Here is a 20,654-nt window from a genome sequence, read left to right on the forward strand (position 1 = left end):
GCGGTTTCCGCAGCCGCGAGCTTGTATCGGCGCGATCGATGAAACGCGAGCTGATTTCGGGGATCGCTTTTGTCTCAGCTCAGAGAGAAAGGTCTCCTATCGGTCGGGTCAAATATCCTCTGTCGTGAATGTTCGACCGTTCGATTCGATATCGCGCACAATCACTGCAAACTGAAAGAGAGAGAGAGAGAGAGAGAGAAAGAGAGAGAGGTTCGTGACGGTTCGCTCGATCAGGCACATTTCTTCCTCACACACATCCAACACTTTTCAATTTACTCGAGGTCTATACAAACACTCGCGGTGATTATATAAGCCGATCTGTATATTAACTTTATAAAATAGAATTAGCATGTCGCGTATGCATTATGCATGCCCCGTGTCTCGAAGGTGACAGGTCTTGCACCCCGTCGTTGTGTATACATATATATATATATATATATATATATATATATTTCCATTGAAAAATATTCCACGTTTTATATCGCTCTCGTGCTGTCAGTGGCGGCGGCGAGAAAGATTTCGGACAAATTCAACATTATACGAGCGAGTATCGATAAGGCGGGATAAAACTGTCACATTCGCGATGGCCGAAGAGGTCTCTTGCCTAGAAATATCCTTTATCCGATCATCGTTTTCTCTGTATCCTTCTCTGTCGAGTTCGCGAAAAAGAGAGAAAGACAGAGTTGGAAAGTTCACTCCGTAGTTTATATTCCACCGGTGCCAGCATCTTTATCGGGGATCGGGAAACCCTAATTCCCCGGAGAATTTCGCACTAAGAATTTATGCCATGGAAACAATTTCCGATGTGCTCGCTCGTCTGAAAAAACTCACTTCCAACGTTTGACCTTTTAGATGTTTTTTTTTCTTTCCTTTTTTACATAGATTTAGGGACGCGACAAAATGCAAATACATGTAAGAAAAAACTTTGTATTTCACATGCACAAGCAATGTCAAAATTTCATTTCACTCATTATTATAAAGTTTTTTTATCACGCGCGAATATATAAGTAGCATTCAGATTAGAGATAAAATCTCGTGAATTTTATCGCGTCAATTTTATTATATCTCTCTTCGAGATTCAAACTTACTCTCGAGATCAACTTCCAAGATTTATAATTTGAAGAGTACTTGAAAGTTATATTAGGATGCTGTGTCTGTAGAGAGAGCAATCAAGAAGTAAAAAATATTCGCATTATACACACACATGCACTATTCCAAATAATCATCATAATAAACTTGACGTAACGACCGACGTAACGACCAGTGGTATATAACGGTATAATGTAACAGGTCATTAAAGTAAGGGCATCGTTACTATTTGCCGTATATGTTGTTGAAAGCTAGATATATGTACAAATATATTTTAATACATCTTCAAAAATTCGCTTGTTTTCAGCTACATATCGCAGCACATGTGACAAATTCAGCAGTATTTATCGCATAAATATAAAATAATAATATCGATTTAACATTAATTAATTTAATATTAATAATTACTTAAATCTTAACAAATAATATTGAGAAATAAAAATACTAATGTCAATATTAAGAAATATTGAAATAAAATAGAGTCGAAATCTCACTTGTACCTTCACCAATTTGTCATGACGCATAATATGCGTTGCGAGAAATTGATCGATTCAATAATCCGCACGTATTCGGGGGCGATCAAGATCCCTTATTGCGGGGGTCGTGCGATAATGGAGGCGCAGAGTGCCTGGGACCGTATCTCGGTAAACGGTCGTTTATTACACCGCCGTATTCCGCGCATAGTATTCGGATCGCTAAATCACTGTTTCAACGGGATTACGGTGTATATATACATATATATATATATATACGAAGATAAGCGTCTAACTCTAACCTTGTCCGCAACGCAAGCGCGTCGCACGCATCGGTCCCCGCGATTAGGAGTAGCTCCCAGCAGAGGTCGCGCATTGCGTAGCGTTATATAAACACCTTATGATTGCCCTGGGGAATTCCGCGGGCGCGGCGTAACGATAAACCTCTCCCTTTTCTCGTCCATTTATAGGGCCGGAGGGATAAAACGAAGTCACGTCCGTGTGACTCGCTTGTTTAAACGGGCCACCCTGGGGTGCTGCGGGTATTCGAAGGTATATTCCATTGTGCGTATAACGTTTGAGAGCCAATGGACCGGACAACGCGTGCAGGCGTACCTGCGTGTAGTATGTTCTCGCATTACGCGCGACAAAATGTTAGCCTTTTGTACTTTGCTGGTTGAACGGGAATTATTCGACCCGGACAATACACGCGCAATCATTGATATATCATTCGTCGATTATCAGATTGGAATTTTTCATGGAAAAGGAAATCACGAAATTATACATTTCTACGTTGGACACTGGAAAAATCCATATACTTTTACATGGAGATTATACTTGTTCAGAATTGGAAAAGTTATACTTGCTTATCCCTGTATTTTTTTTTTTTTTCATTTGTTTTAAAGCAAAAATACACATTAATGTATGAATATATGTAAAAAATATAGAAAAATATAAAATTACTATTTTTATGCAAAAATTACTTGTAATTTTAAATTTATTATTTTTATTTTATAAGCATTTATCCCTTTTATTCCTAACATTATTTTATAGCATTTATATATTTCCTATGTATAATTCCATATTCAGTTGGAATATTTTTAATCTTGAAAATATATAAGAATATATTTGATATGAAATTACATATAATCTAATGTAATCTAATTTTTATAAGTAGCAATAATATGATTATGCTGGATTGAAAAAAACCTAGCACAATCACGTAATTTTACACAAATATCTTTTCAGTGAATATCGTTTTTTTTTTTTTTTTTTTTTTTTTAATATGATCCGTCATCTAGTATATAATTTAATTTTTGAATTTCAAAGGATGAAGAGTAACGTTACCCAGGTAATTTAGCTCAAATCCTCTGAAAAAATTTCGTTTGACGCAGACATGGCGTGCGCGGGTTATTACACTCTTAAAAATAATTTTGCGAATCACAATCGTACGATTACACGCGGATGTTAAATTCGTGTAAAAGGAAACATTGCGTGTACAAGTGTCAAATATCACAACGAACACGAGCGTTCGCTCTGCGGCACTCAACGCGTTAACGTTGTAACAATCGATTAACGTGGTTTCTACGGTTAGCGCAATAATATCTCGTTGAACTATGTTCTCTTTGTAAAGCGAATGCCCGGTATCGCGAATGTATCGAAATATAGCGTAACGCGAAAAGAATCTCCGCCGCGTTATCGATCTTCCGGAACGCGCGATACGGATTTTTGCATGTAAATGCAAATCCCTCGCCCCCGTCTCCTCTCCTCTCTCCGTGCATTCATGATACCAGACGCGGTCAAAAAAAGCGCAGGCACACATGCGGGAGAAACCTCTTCCACGGGGGTTTTCTTCATCCACAAAATGTTACCGCACGCGCTCGTTACATTCCCGTCTATCTCGAATGTCTCTCGATGTAGTCGACAGATCTTCCTCGACATTTACGGGATGAGGGATGATACGTCAGTGTCATCCCCTAAAGATTTCTGGCCCCATGGTTGGCTATCAGTTCGCAAATGTCAGATAACAACAGCTATTTCGAGATATGAACTTATATTTCGAAATTAAGCCCAAGTGTTTGGTGAAATTTATTATAACGTAGAAATTTATTGTGCTTTTAATATACAAGAGAAGAGTTCGCATGTGTCTCGCGAGAGAGAAATTTCGAGGATTTAAATTTATATATCTATATACGGAGAATGTGAATCCAGCAATTGTGATTATTCACTTCTATAGGTGAAGCGGAAAATAGCGTATAAAGTGAGAGAAAGAGAGAGAGGACGCGTACAAATATATTTATCGCTCGTAAATATTTAAACATTTGTTTTTCATATTCCACGTGTCGTCTGTTTGCTTTGTTCGAACTCTGTCATATTTATTTTCCAATACGCCGGTTATCTGCGATTATACGTTAATAGTTCAGCTGTCTAACATCTATTTATAAATGTATTTATTTCCCATCTGCTTTATCTACATCTATTAGCTTTTTAGTGTCGAACCTATAGCTAATTTATTTTGACGCTTAACGATATAACGAGAGCGCACGACTTTGCAAATCTTAATAAACTGGGTGTAATCAAACACACCTTTCTCTCTCTCTCTCCTTTCCCTGGAAAGAGATTGCCGCTAATACGGTACGCTAAGAACGCGGGAATACGGGGGTGCGACATTATCGATTTCTCTGCTATCGGGTGATCCGATACTCCGATAACACACGTCCGCTTCGCGCCGTTCGTCGACGAAATGGAAGAACTTTTGACGCGCGATAAAAGTTGGCCGACATGACTGGCGAAGCTTCCATAGGCATTTATCTTTCACAAACAGATCATCAATGCTCGTCGAGGATCCCGCTTTGACCGGATCATCAAATCTGTTTTTATCACGCGCTCGGTCGTTTAATTGTCAGCCGTAAATTAAGTTAGATCCGACACAGGAAGCTATAAAACGAATTAATGGTATAACAGTAAAGCAAAGTCCGAAATATATCGGAGATCGTCAGCAAATGTGATTAGAATAAAGGTCTATATTCCTACATATCAATCAATTATATGCGCGATACGTCACCGTCGCATTAATATCAAATTATACATTCATATCGAATGATTATGAAAATCGCGCTGTTACAGATTTAGATATCCCAAGTTTGCCCGAGAATTTTTGACGTTACACTGACATCGCGCATAAAGCGTGGATAAACCTTCAAGACGGGAAATCTACAGATAATATAAGAATACGGTAGTGGAATAAATTGGATATGCAGGGTCAGAGTTCGCGTATACGATGAAAGCGAAATAAGCTCCGCAATATGTCAGACACATTTTTTTCCCTCGTTTTTCCTTTTTTTTTTTTTTTCACGTCGTGTATGTAAGCGACATCTTTTGCAAGGATTCATCTTTTACAGCGCGCGCTCTGGAAAAATTAAAGAGGACGGTAAATACGAGTCATTATCTCTCGCGCAGGTCATAGTTCAAAGGATCTCTCCTGCACGCGACTCCGCGAGCACATGAGGGGTAGAAAGAGGGAAGATGTAACATAGGTATACTAAAAACCTTTTAACGTAATTCAAAAAGATTGTATCTCATTTTCGAATTAACACTTTTGTTTACGAGAGGAACCAGGCGATTTAAGCGAGACTTTAAGCGATAACAAAGTGAAGCGGTAAAATCTAAACTCTTCGAGTCGCAACCCCCGATTACGAGGATGCTGTATCGCCGGCAAAGTGTCTTTCCGAAGCACGATTTGTCTCGCGATTCGAAACTTATTTCGCGAGACACGAATTTCTTTCCTCTCCTTCCTGTGTTTTTTCTCTTTTTCCTTTCGTCAGATAAGGACGTAATGCAACGTTCCAAGCAGCTTTGCTCGCGAATAGTTAGGCGACGGGAAATCACCGGGCCGGAATACCACCACCGACGACAAGAGGGTGAATGGGAGGAGAGAGGGTATACGGTGCACACTTCCATCGTAATTCAGCGAGAATGGCCACGCCATCAAACGCGACGATACCGCAGCGCAACCTCGAATGCTTGTACATGTGTGTATATATATATATATATATATATATATATATATATATATATATATATGTATGTATGTATGTATGTATGTATGTATGTATGTATGTAAGTATGTATACAGGGTGTTCCAGAACTGGCGAAAAAATTTTTAAATGACCGATTCCTGATGTCATTTGGGGACGATTTTTCCTCAGCGAAAATGTCGAGACACCAATAATTTTCGAATTATAAGCAGTTGAGAATAAAGGCTTTTTTTGGAAACTAAAGCCTTGTGGAAATAAAATATTGACAGAACCACATTCTTCAGTTAATTTTAGATGAGTTTGCTTTAATAGAATGTTAATACAAGGCTTAGTTATAAAGATACATAATGACAAAAATTGGGAACATGTTAAAAACGATGGCTTCCCTCAACATTTTTACTAAGGAAAAATCGTCTCCAAATGATACCAGAAATCTACCATTAAAAATGTTTCCGCCAGTTCTGGGACACCCTGTATATATATATATACAGATTGTTATATATATATATATATATATACAGAGTGTTTGGTAACTAACGGACCAATGATTAAGGGCGGATTCTCTGGCCAATTTGGAGACGATTTTTTCTTAGCAAAAATTTTTAAATTTTCGAGTTATAAGCGATTAAAAAAAATGGGTTTTTTGAAAACTAAACGTTTTGAAGTTAAAAGTCTAACATAATTACATTCTTCAGTTAATTTCAAGTAGAGTTTACTATAATAAAATTTTAATTTGAGGTTTAGTTATAAAGATACATAATGACAAATATTGGAAAGTTGTAAAAAATGATGAATCCCTTTTTCGACATTTTCGCTGAGGAAAAATCGTTCCCAAAGAAATCCATTTGTAATCGTTGGTCCGTTAGTTACCGGACACCCTGTATATATGCAATACGTGATCGGGCGTGTTTCAAGTCCAGTATTACGGCGAATTTGCAATATTCGGTGCCGAACTCGTGATCGAATAATGACGTTTACTGGCTGGAGAGAACGTTCGCGGACGTTCTCTTTCGCGTTCTCCGTTGTCTCCGTTGTGTATCCGCTAAACGTAAATATCCTGACTTAAATATACAAGTTCGATCGCGACGGTCGCGGACCCGCGTCACTTTGTTTCTATATCCCTGCAATGCAAATGGTTTCTCCCGAGTACACGCCGATATAATCGAATGCCCGCTGTACGATTTAGTTTGCCGGAGTTGGCCGAAGGAAATTGCCTGCGGGATAACAAATTAACGTTGCCAATATCAAGAAGGGGTTATTAAATACCTGTAAACTCGCTTACTTGTAATTTTCCATTGTATAATTCTATCTGTACATATGAAAATAAATTCCTTCGATATAAAAATAATGAGAAAAGATTTACTATTAAATTTTCAAAGATCTAAATTAATCCAATTCTAAGAGCCCACCATCTTACACCGAGATTTAGAATTCGAGTTCCCAAGTTAAGATTAATTCGTCGGGGCATGATTAAAATTTTGTTCCTTATTACTCTTCCTTCATTTTTTCAATTCAATTCTTGTATTATTTTAATATATTTTTATATTAAATAAAATTGCAAATAAATTCATTTCGTTCCCGACCATATATGGACGTCCGCAGGATTTTTTCCAGAGAAGGGCATGAATCAAATTTTGTTCGTTCCTTATCATTCTTTCTTAATTTTTTAAATTTAATTCTTGTATTATTTTAATATCTTGATATTAAATAAAATCGAAAATAAATTTCAGCGTTTAATACTTAATTTCTTTACTGATTCCAAGAGGGGGGCAAATGTCCTCTCTGCATTGCCGAACAGTTCGACGTCTGTTCGCCTGTCATTAATGTATCGCCACGCACACGACGTACGTTAGCATCGCGGCGGGTGGTACATAGTCCACACACACACACACACACACACAATTCATTACGAGCGGTGCTATGCGCGTCGAGCAAATACCGGTTTGCAACACGGTAAACATATCGGTGCCCGCGTGGTGGAAGCGGACGTGGACGGGGCAAAAGCGACGACGAGGGTTGAAAGCGGAGCGAGAGAGTTTGCGGGCCCCGGAGTACTCGCTCGCTCTCTCTCCACGTCGGTGTGTCGCCGAGCAATGAATAGGACATAAATCTGCGAGGTTCTCTCTGTGTGCCGGTAACGTCCCCAGGATCTCTCTCTCTCTCCCTCTGCAGCACGAATGCCATTTACGCGTCTATAGACCCCGAGCGAGTGAGCGAGCGCGCAACCGGCGACGGCAGGGAATTTTCCATCCAGAGCGACGCGAGTGGACGTAATGGACGTCCACTTTTCCGAATACGCGTTCTTCCGTTTCCGCGACAACGCCGCAGGAAGCGACGGAGACGGGCGGGTTTTATTCGCCAGTGGGTAAACGATGACGGCTCAGGCCGATGAAACGACGGAGGAAACGCGCTTCGGGCGACGCGGACATTCGCACTTTTTTATTTATTTTATTTTATTTTATTTTATTTTATTTTATTTTATTTTATTTTAATTTACGACCGGAAAATCGCACCTGAGTATCTATCGGTTTGACCGCTTGCCCATCTCGTCGAATTTGCGTAAGAGTTACTTATCAGCGCGGTCTTATATACAGGTCAGGACACTTCTATATCGGCTACATGCTGTCAAGTGTAATAGAATGTAACTAATACGGCTGCCAACTCGGGCCGATTTATTCAATGTGCGCCAGCACAGATTTTTTTCTTTTGACAGTTTTATGTTAGATCTTCTTGTGCATAATTGAAAAAAAATGTTAAAAATAAACACAGTTAAGAATAACCGTCGGAATAAATATTAAGAATAGTTTTTATTAAATTATTAAAAAATAATGAAATATATATTACATATGTAATAAATATATTATTATACGACAGGCCTGAGTTGGCCGCCATACTGGTTACATTTTTGATATACACTTTATTTTAATGAGTGTCCTGATATAAGACCTGTATATAAGACCGTGCTTATATGAGAATCGCGAAAATATCGAACTGAAGAAACGAATCAACGACGTTTGTGATATTTGTTTAACTCGAAAACACTTTGGGATTATTTACGCGAGCAACAGAAAAATTTCGTTATCAGATTATGTCCGTAAACAGTCGCTTCAATTATATCTCGTTTCATGTACCAACAAATGGATTCTTTGGTCAATTTGGGAACGATTTTTCCTCAGCGAAAATGTCGAAAAAGGTCATCATTTTTTACAACTTTCCAATATTTGTCATTATGTATCTTTATAACTAAACCTCAAATTAAAATTTTATTAGAGTAAACTCTACCTGAAATTAACCGAAGAATGTAATTATGTTAGACTTTTAACTCCAAAACGTTTAGTTTTCAAAAAACCCATTTTTTTCAATCGCTTATAACTCGAAAATTATTGACTTGTCAACATTTTTGCTAAGGAAAAATCGTCTCCAAATTGGCCAGAGAATCCGCCCTTAATCATTGGTCCGTTAGTTACCAAACACTCGGTATACTTCGTATCTTCGCAGGACATCCCGGTATATTACTTCAGAGCCGCGCTATAACCGGGGAGGCAGCAATGCAAATTCTAGATCGACTCGATCACAGGCCAATACCCGCAACGATATTACTTTCTGGTCACTCGACGGTACATCTCGGAGATCGTTTCCATCTCGCCAGGGCTACGACGGAGAGTACGTGAAGAGAGAGGATCTCGCTTCCGCAGGCCGGAAGCTGGATAAAGCGAGAAAGACGAACGGATCGGCCAAGCGGCAGGTTTAATTTCCGGTCGGATAAATTCTGAAGTGGCGAAAAGCTGATCGCGATTCGATGGAAAATGTCGGGAAAACGTGCCCCTGGGGGAACAGATTTATATAAATATTGTAGAGGATTCTGAGGAAAAAAACTGTAGTTTAGCTAAATCGGAGTCGTAACGTGATTGTTTCCAAAGATGCTAATGCACCGGGATCGTTTTCCTAGAATAGAATATTCTCTCCAAGTTGCTGAGATATTTTCCACGATGTTTTTTTTTTTGTTTTCTCTTAGACGACTTTTCTAATCTCTTGCCTGTTTGAATAAACCATTTGGAAAATGGTCGAAACTGTGAAAACATTCGTGTTTATGCAATCTTGTTTACTAACTAACGAGTAACTTTAGCAGCAAACTCTCTTGGAAAAAGTTTAAAACAAGATTTTCTTGACTAAATTTAATTTTCAATATTCACAAAAAAAATCTTTTTGAAATGATGAAATAAATTACTTAATGTTCTGATATTAATTCTATTTGCGAGTAACAAATGATTGGTCCGATTTAACCAATAATCAATAGACAATGAGAGACAATGCTTATTAAGTATTTGATGACGTAACAATTATATGGTCTGTGATGTACGTAATGCTCTGCAAATGCAATGTAACTGGAGTAATGCATTAATGGTCCAGCTGGATTGGCTATTAATATAATATTAGTAATAAATTTCTAATTTCGATTACGCGCGCAGATTGCATATTGGGAAATAAATAATTGTAAATAGATGTAAATAAATATTAGGCTCAGAAAGTCTTATATTTTGTAAAAGTTGATTTGATTAAGATTCGATTTTTTTTTCAAATAATTTACGTAAGTATATATGATACGCAAAAGATAAACTGTAAAGAAACAAATAAAAATGAAAGATAATATGATAATATAACAGATAATAAATTTCTAATCTTGAAAAAAATTTTAATTAAACGATGATTTAAAGTTTTTTTTTATATGTATATACATAACATATAACAGTATAAAAATTCATTATACATATAATTTCGTGCGTTTTGAGTTAAATTAGATGTTCTCATTTTCGATACACAAAATTTTCACGGAATAAATATTTGGCTATTTTGAGATTTTATGATATTGAAGCAAGCAATTTAATAACGTGAAATGATAATGAACTATCGGAGCAACCGACCGACAGCAACAACAGTTTCCGCAATTTGCTGCAGCATAAAATATACTTACTAATTAATGAATAATTTATTTATGGATTAATATTATAATAAGATGGATAATTTATCGATGTTTACATTTGATACCGATATTATCTGTGCTATTATTAATTACTTGTTGTAACATTAAGCTTTTGTATCGATCATGTGTGTCGGGTAAGAAAAGATTGGACAAATCCCTAGCTCTCTAGAAAAAGAATATACTATCAAAAATATTTTTAAAAACAATAAACTTTTTAAACAATTTTATTTAAAAAAAGATTAGTCGAGTAATTCTAGAAGAAATTCTTTTAATCGTTAAATTTCGAGAATGATAATTTTATGAAATATATTTACACGAGATCAATAAACCGACTATTATTATTGTTTATATATACGAACGACCGAAATTTTCTCTTTGGCAACAAAAGTGTCGAACAATTTAGCACTCGCTCGCGATTAGTATTGGTCTAGCGGCAAAAATGCAGTGACTGAGATTTACTCCAAGATCCTCAATCTTGCTCGAGGTTCTTCAAACTGGATTTCGAGTTCCGGCGCCGCTGGCGGTGAAAACAATTTAATTTCATCGGCTTCGTTCGTTGTCGCTAATCAGCACTTCGGCGCGGCGAGCTGATGAAAAATTCTCATTGAGGGATCCCCCTTTTTCCTTCGCGACTGTCTCCGCCACGTCGCTGCTACACTGCGGGCGGAACAATATCCTTTCTTCGCGACGACGTAGAAAATCGGAAAGTCGGCTGGAGAGACAGGCGGAAGAAAAGACCGAACCAAGAGCCACAGAAAGGGTAGCCGAACCCCTTTCCCACCCTCGTTCTTTCCATTCAGCAGTAGCTTAACGATCTATCCTTTTGGAACGACGGCACATCCTCCGCATGCTCTCCCGCGCAATTCCTTCTGCTCTCGTTTTTTACCCACAGCATCACTGCCCCGTGTCTTATTCTCCGTCATCGCTTTCTTTTCATTTCGTTTTTTTTTTTACTCCTTGTTCTTTTTTTTTTTTTTTTTTTTTTTTTAACTGGAATTTCCGACTTTTTAATAAAGAAAAAAATGATAAACGCGAGGAAAAAAAAGAATAAATGATCCATTTAATCGCTCCATCTTTTTGGGTAGTATAGCAATTAACATAAATAAAATAGGAACGATATATTTAATTCGATCGAAACTAGCCAAGAAAATTTTTATTTTATTTCCATCACATTGTGGAAATAAAATAAAACTTTTAAAAATAAAAATTTTCTTGGCTAGTTTCGGGGTCGAATTAAATATATCGTTCCTATTTTAAATACCACTAGCGACGTTTTAAGTATTCAATTTGATTTTAACATAAATAAATTGACGCATCTAATAGATGGGAGATGTGTATTTTAATTTTGTGAAATGAAATAATAATTACAAGAGTTGCGCATGTTTGAGATCTAGATTTTCGTGTATATGATATATACGTTTGAAACACACAGAAATGAATATAAACCGACATTTGAATAACGATTGTTCGACAACTCGAGAGCAGCACACGTATACAATACATCTCTTTTCCGGTCTCATTTGCAATCTTTTCTTGGTTTTCTGTTCACGGAAAATTATACTCGGCCACGACGAATGTTAGTCCGATATTCTCTTCTCCATCTATAAGGAGGCTGTTAACGAAGCGAGAGTTAATTGCGCGATTGTGTTTCAGCGGAGAAAGCACGGTATTACGCAGAAATACCTTTTCGTTCTTCGTTCCTCCTCAAGTCGTTTATGAATTCACATTGTGAGCAGAACTCGTAACGCAGATTCAAAAGCGACGAAAGCTCAAAAGCTCTTTTGATATATTGATGCCTTTCCGCGGCATTAAACAGTATTTTCAATGCATAATGAGTATTTTTATACGCTTATTACAGCCTTAATGCGTGTTTTGCGAAGAATATCTTTACTTTTAATGTTTCGGTGAATATGAAAACTTCAAACTGTCATTGGAATTAAGTCGCATCCGTATGAGAGACATATTCGTAATGACTATCATTCCTCTCTTTTACGACTAAAAAGTTGGACTAGTAGATATGTAAATGAACTTTTGGAATTGTAGACGAAAATTAATATTGATCATTCGTTGACAAGATAACACAAAATTATGAGTCTGTATATGCGCGTGCGTGAGTAGTGCAAGAGAGTCGCAATATTTTTATATAAATATTACGTAATAATACTTATATTTTACGTCCAATCATGAAAAATAAAAGATATATCTTTTATTTATATTTTAAATGGACGCGCAAAGCCGCAGAAAATTGAAATTTTGGAATTAAAAAAAAATATGACAAAGCACCCAAAATTCATTTCACCGAAATATTATTGTTTGAAATATCACTTTGAGAGGTATAAAGTAGAGAGAGTCACTTTGAGACTATACAGTAAAAAAAATAGAAACGCAATATCAGAAAATGAAAAAATAGAATAGACAGAATAGCTTGAAAAAATATAAAAGAAGAATATATACAATGAATTCTAATTATATTTAACATTTCGCGCCGTGTCGAATCCTTATTTCGATTTCTCGAAAATATATTGTATTTCGCCCTCACGAACTTTTCGGGGAAATAATTCAGAGAAATATTTGAAGAGTGACGATCCTTTTTTCCGAGAATGATATTTCAAAAAATAAATTAAAATACTTGCTCTTTTGAAAACAATCCCTCGATTTTTTGGCGCGTCCCGGAAGGTTCGTCGAGATATAGCGTTTTCGACACGCAGAACACCGCTTTCTGCGGTGTCGCATGAAAACAGAAAGCTTAGCGCGAAATATATATATATATATATATATATATATATATACATATATATCGGGCAACGATATATCTCGAGTGCGGCGCAGTTTTTCCGTCGCTTTTAATCCCGCGTACCAGCGATGCTATTATTGCCTACAATTCAAGCACACGTTGACAGCCGGCAGTCGATTATTTTCCCCGTGGTGAAACACTGGTACCGCGGTATTCCCGTAACCAGCGAGCAAAGCCCTCTCTTTCTCGCGTTCGTTAAACACCGTCCGAATTTATGCTTTATGCGATCTGACAATGTAACGAGCGTGAGCGAAACTTTATCGAATTACAATCAGAATACCTCCCGCGGCTTCGTTGCTTTCGATTCGATTAAAATCGCCCGAAGCTCCTATTATCGGGAACATTTTACTTGTTCGTTTTTTCTTTTCTTTTTTTTTTTTTTTGTTTTTTTTCGGAAGCCGTAACTTGCTTCAAAGCAGCGCTTTTATTCGTAGGTAGTAAACAATTTTACATTTTACGCTGACCCGTAAAATCTAAATTCTTCGCAACAATTTTCCTCTTTAACAAGGGTGTACAGATCTTCGATTCGAGTGTGCGCAATTTTGATTCAGACTTTTTTTCGCCAAGAATTAAAATTACCGCATATTATATCGCGATAATATCTGGCATAATGCACATCACATTTGCTTCTAATTATTCCGTATAAATTAATCCGGTAATTCGGAATCTCTAATGTGCCGGGAACGTCCTTGCATTTGATAGATCCTTGGCACGACAGTGTACTTGAGATCGTTTCCGCATTAACGAGGAAACGTGTCAGGTTGATACTTTGGTGTGGTTTTCGTGATATATGGCGGTGATTGCGCGGTGAGGAATGGCGCGCTGAAATTCCAGCGAAGTTTCGTTAACGATGCACCCCCACGATGGGGCGGTCGACGCGCAAAGAGCGCAAAGTCATTCGAACAATCTCGCTTTACTGTTTTCCTTTTGCGCCCGGTCACCGAGAGACCGTGATTTCGCGATGCCATATTTTACGACTCATCGTGCGCATAACCGAATTATCTCTCATAAACGCGTTAATAATCGACAGAGTAATGGACGATACGTCAATATTTCGTTCACAGAAAAAAAGGAATCCTTGATTCAAGTATATTTTTATTCTCGAACGCTATTTGATTGATTTAAGCATAGAATGCTCTTTGTAATCACAAATTTTCATTTGCCTTAATAATAAATAAGTTTGTGTGAAGTATATTTTATCCTTAAGGTATATTCTTGTTTTAAAAATCGCATATGGTAAAAACAAACTTAGTCGCATTTGAACTAAGAATTAATATATATACTTGAAAGTACTTGTCGCTTGTCCTTGCAATATTTATAAGTAAATTTATAAGTAAATTTCAGCTTCAATCAAGAATATTTTGCACTTTGTTTTCCTTTATAAATTATCGTTTATCCAAAATTATTTATATTTGGCGCTATTGTAAGGATAAAATATACTTGAATCAAGTCATATTTGCATTCTTTCAAGGATACTGTTTTTTCTGTGATGTTTTGTACACAGAAAAAAAGGGATCCTTGATTCAAGTATATTTTTATTCTTGAACGCTGTTTGATTGATTTAAGCATAGAATGCTCTTTGTAATCACAAATTTTCATTTGCCTTAATAATAAATAAGTTTGTGTGAAGTATATTTTATCCTTAAGGTATATATTTGTTTTAAAAATTGCATATGGTAAAAACAAACTTAGTCGCATTTGAACTAAGAATTATTATATATACTTGAAAGTACTTGTCGCTTGTCCTTGCAATATTTATAAGTAAATTTCAGTTTCAACCAAGAATATTTTGCACTTTGTTTTAAGGATAAATTATCCTTTATCCAAAATTATTTATATTTGGCGCTATTATAAGGATAAAATATACTTGAATCGAGGCATATTTGCATTCTTTCAAGGATACTGTTTTTTCTGTGTTGTTTTCCGTCAAATCTTGAAAGACGCGGGATAGATGGATTGGATGATGTTATCGTTGCAATAAAGAAATTAATGTAAAAAGTGTTCTTAAGCATTTTCGTCTTCGCAAAAAATTAAAAATTTGAAATTTCTATATATTTGTCTCGTGTGTTATCCCATTTAAAACACACACCTGCATACAAACTCGATCTGCATTCGTACGTGTAATGCCGTACACTATGTAAGCTAGTCACGCAATGGTCGGCCGCACGCGTAACGAAGTAAAGAAAGGGAACGTTTAATTAAAAAATTCCTGGAACAAATTGATTCGTTTCAGCGTTAGGTATTCTCGTAGTTGGACGGAACTATCCGATACGCGCCATTTCTAGCAACGTCGATCGAATAGTTATGAACCTCTTGCTAAAGGCTGTCATATCGTTAAATTACCAGTATATACGCAATTGAAAATTTTCAGCTGTGCGCGAAAGAGTGGAGGTCTCGGGGAGGACGTTTCGCGTCAATTTTTTTCCCTGTCCTAATAAATTGCGGTTATACCTATATATCCAGAGATATATAGAACGCGCGTCGGCCGATATTGCAGCGCATTCTTCCAACGTATCAAATAAAGGTGGGAGGAAAAATGTAGATTTGATCCTCGATTGCTCAATTTCTCGCGGCACTTTTTTACCGCAAAAATGCGAGAAATCCGAGATTGAAAAGCGACAAAGCCGCGTCCCGTCGTATTTGGATTAGTGGACAAAGAACAAGGCTCGCGTTTCCATTCGTTGAGACGCGGAATTCGCGTATACACGCGACATCGCGGTCTGGAGGATTCGTGAAAAGGGAGAGTCAAACATACGTGCACACACGCGGAAGAGAGAAGGTATATAGTTTCGACGTTGCGGTTTGAAGGCGTGCGCGCGTTCACGACGGGCGCTCGAGATAAATGAAATTCATAAGACGAGGGTATATCCTTGAGACGCCGGGACTCTGCCGTGCCGGGCGGACGATAGTTTCGCTCAAGACGAAGCGAGAGAGCGTGGGGGGCTCGTGCAACAAGTGACGTTATTAGGTTGGCGCCGGAGGGTTGTAAGGGAGAGAACGGAGCGAATCATAATGCATAACTCTTGCCCGTCCTTGTCTTACCGTGCGCGCGTACGGCCATTCAACTTCTGCGGAGAGAACTGCTCGTGCCAGCTTAAACCGAATTACTCTCCGAAGACCGGAAATTAGAAGATACTCGAACAAGTTTACGCCAGTGATTTTTTTTTCTAACACCAGGCCAGGAAGAGAGTTTTACTTTGATTCCAGTGTAAATGTATTTTAAATTGAAATACCGAAATGTGGAAATTAGGTGTTAAAGCTTTGTTGAGGCCCCTGTTCATTTGTTCTAACTTTGTTAGGGTCCTAATGTGGAAGCCCAATAAGAACCCTTGAAAGGTCGATCACGCTTTACCATCGAGGGCCCTTAAAGGTTAAGTAATCAGGGTCTTGATAGTTGCCTTATGAAATTCTTTATATTACCCTAAAATGGACCTATAATTTCTAGGAATGTACCCGCTTTTTTGGGATGTGTGTGTGTAAAATTAATAGAGAAATAAATGGAATTTAATTTATTTGTCAATATATGTATTATATATAATATATGACTCGATAAAATTGCAAACTTATTATTGTTATTGCCTGCTTATTCTGCCGTTTATTTTGCCGATGACTCACGCATTTTGCGTCCTTTATCCCAGTCTTTTGCATTGTTTAAACACATTGCTCTGATAATATATCTTTTCAGTTACAGTTTCTTCGGCTAAATAAATCTTTCCAAAGATATATCTAAAGAAATATATATCTATCTGATACATTTATATATATCATCAAATAGATATATAAGTCTTACGCAATTAGGGATTTTCACATTACTGCCAGATTAGGTCCCAGTAGGGCGATATCAGTTTTGAGTAGCTAATTTAATGTACGGTCTAATCGAGGAATAAAGGTACTGATAGGGCCTGATCAAGGTAATTATTTTATAACTTAGTCAAGTTTTGATAGAAAAAGAAATCATCAAATCGTGTAAATCAGAAATCGTGTAAATAATAAGTTAAAAATATCGTAATTAATTGTAATAACTGCTATCTTCATCAAGTCTTAACAAGACCCTTATTGGTTTCCTTATTCAAGCCATACATTAAATTAGCTATTCAAAACTGATATTACCTTACTAGAACCTCCACGTTTAAGCCCTTCAAGGCTCCGAAATTTGTTAAGATTGCTCTAACAATTTTCCGCATAGCATTCGAGTGTAAATGTATTTTAAATTGAAATATCGAAAATTGGAAACTTCAAAGGGCGAAAACCATTCGACTCTATAAGCAATCTCTGATTTCGATAAAAATTGAAAATCGGAGAGACAAATGGTAGAGCGCCCCATTCTCTCCTTTCTCCCTGGGGTTTCGATAAGACATTCCACAATCCTCACAGTCGCGTTCTCACATATCCCCTATCTTGATCTCCTTGACAAGCTCATGTTATGATATCGACGGTGGTGAACTTCAAAAGCTCGTTTGCGCCCGGATCGGTGCCAAGTTACGTCGAGCTCATTCGTCCTTGTCGCCCGATACGATAATCGAGCGAGGGCCGCGAAGACGTGCCCTGTCCTAGAAAACTAAATTTCCATTCTCTCGTTTCTCACGAAGTCTGGCGCGAACCGCGAAAAGAGACCGTCGCCTACGGCCGTGGAAGACAAAGGGGGCTTTATTATGCGAGGAGAGCGATGGAAATTGAGAACGGCGAGGACGGAGATTGGCAGGGATGCCGAGTGGTTCCCCTTTGGCGTCTCGAACGGCAAAGACGACTACCTTATATCCGCGGAACTCGGATTATTACCGCTCAAGACGGTTATTCCCTAGCACAGAAAAAACAGTATCCTTGAAAGAATGCAAGTTTGCCTTGATTCAAGTATATTTTATTCTTACAATAGCGCCAAATATAAATAATTTTGGATAAAGGATAATTTATCCTTAAAACAAAGTGCAAAATATTCTTGGTTGAAGCTGAAATTTACTTATAAATATTGCAAGGACAAGCGACAAGTACTTTCAAGTATATATAATAATTCTTAGTTCAAATGTGACTAAGTTTGTTTTTACCATATGCGATTTTTAAAACAAGAATATACCTTAAGGATAAAATATACTTCACACAAACTTATTTATTATTAAGGCAAATGAAAAATGTGTGATTGCAAAGAGCATTTTATGCTTAAATCAATCAAACAGCGTTCAAGAATAAAAATATACTTGAATCAAGGATCCCTTTTTTTCTGTGTACAAAACATCACAGAAAAAACAGTATCCTTGAAAGAATGCAAATATGCCTTGATTCAAGTATATTTTATCCTTACAATAGCGCCAAATATAAATAATTTTGGATAAAGGATAATTTATCCTTAAAACAAAGTGCAAAATATTCTTGGTTGAAGCTGAAATTTACTTATAAATATTGCAAGAACAAATGAGCATCGGAAATAAGCGGTACTTTCAAGTATATATAATAATTCTTAGTTCAAATGCGACTAAGTTTGTTTTTACCATATGCGATTTTTAAAACAAGAATATACACCTTAAGGATAAAATATACTTCACACAAACTTATTTATTATTAAGGCAAATGAAAAATTTGTGATTACAAAGAGCATTCTATGCTTAAATCAATCAAACAGCGTTCAAGAATAAAAATATACTTGAATCAAGGATTCCTTTTTTTCTGTGCTTCCTCATCGTGCGTCTCTCTTTCTCTCTCTCTCCTTTCTTTCTCATGTAACACGTTAAAATGTATGTTAAATATGTATGTATATATCCGCCGCGATGCTTGACTTTTTATGAATCGAGATTAAGTATAATGCATTCGTTATACATTGAGTTGATTTTAACTTTTATTGTATAGTTTCTGAAGCTTTAATCTTGAAATGGGACACAGAATCAACTAAAGTGAGATTGAAGTTAATATTTGCTACTTAAGAAGTCGTGTTTTTCTTCCCTTCTACGCCTTTTCATACTTTTATAATACTTTTGAGTTTTAACTTTAGAGTTGAACGATAGTAGTGTGATTGAAGTATGTGCGAATCTAGAGAGACAGCTGTGGTGATAGTATATAAGACATTGCCTCATTGACATGTGTAAAGCTAAGTATCGTAAAAGTTGTCGATCTCGTCTCGTGAGCGCATAACGGAGAGGAGTCTTTAAAGCTGAAGAAAATTAAAAAAAAAATTTTAGTTATTTTACTACTGTCGAATCAACATCTTGAAAATTACACTTGAAAAGGACTCGTACTTAAGGGTCGAAACGTAGTGTTTCTAATTAAATTGTTCTGGCCAGTTAGGTCGAAATTTCAATAAATTTGTATGGTTTTACTCATTACTGGCGACTTCATTAATTTTATCGTTATTTAAAATTTTCAAGGTATACACCTCGCATGATCGATAAAAGTATCCTATACACGTGTAACGCGTAAACGCAACAGCGAGAGAGGGTGAAGGAGGAAATGGCAAAGGGAAAAAAGAGAAGATAAGAGAGAAAGAACCTCTCCAATGGAACCGCCGTCGTGTCGTCAAGCCGGTCGTCCTTTTTCCGCCTCGCGGTCCCCTCTGTCTCACGGCACTTGATTTCCGTCTTTCCCATTTTCCTCTTTCGCTCGGTGGTCCTCCGCACCCTCGTCTTCACCCCCGAGTCGGCCATTTTTGTTTGTGTTTCGCGGCGATCGTGGACCGGAAACGGATGTCCGCACCGTGAAAAATGGCCGCCGTTGCGCTTCCGGTATGGGAACATTTCTCTCTCTCTCTCTCTCTCTTCTCCCTGTCCCAAACTATATCCTACTGAATCCTACTTCCAAGCTTCGTGGACGAAACGCGTTTTATCCGACCTTCCCTTCTGCCGCGCGTTCTATCTTTCTGCCCTTTTACCATTGTCCTGTCCGACTTTGGCCATCGACCCGCGCTCGAACCATTTGACGCAACGCGCTACATGTGTTTCTGACGTCGCGCAAACCAAGCGTTTTATCATAGTTCCGTATACGCGCGCGCGCGTGCTCGTATTTATGCGCATGTGGATTTGTATGTATGAGAGCTGTCCAGTCGCGCATGTGATTATAGTAATTGTCTCTCGACACTTTTCGCGCGACCTGCGCGCATTATCTGTGCACTGAGAGAGAGAGAGAGACAGGATAAACACTCCCTGTACGTTAACTTACCATAAACATGCAAAATCAAGGAATCCGCTTGAAATTTTATTATCCTGACTATTTTTCATTACACTCTCCGGATTACTACATAATTTTTTATGAAAAGACTATGATTTTCTCGTTACATATTTAAATTGAATGAAAAATAA

General features: G+C 37.3%; 1 protein-coding gene across 9 annotated transcripts in view; it reads left to right on the forward strand.

Moving 5' to 3' along the window:
• Dscam3 (Down syndrome cell adhesion molecule 3) overlaps window positions 1–20,654 on the forward strand; it is a 115,025-nt gene that overhangs the window by 43,243 nt on the left and 51,128 nt on the right. The gene's annotated exons all lie outside the window — the stretch shown is intronic.

Source organism: Nylanderia fulva, unplaced genomic scaffold (genome assembly GCF_048542155.1).
Source record: "Nylanderia fulva isolate GAGA-0341 unplaced genomic scaffold, ASM4854215v1 Scaffold18, whole genome shotgun sequence".
Lineage (NCBI taxonomy): Eukaryota > Metazoa > Arthropoda > Insecta > Hymenoptera > Formicidae > Nylanderia > Nylanderia fulva.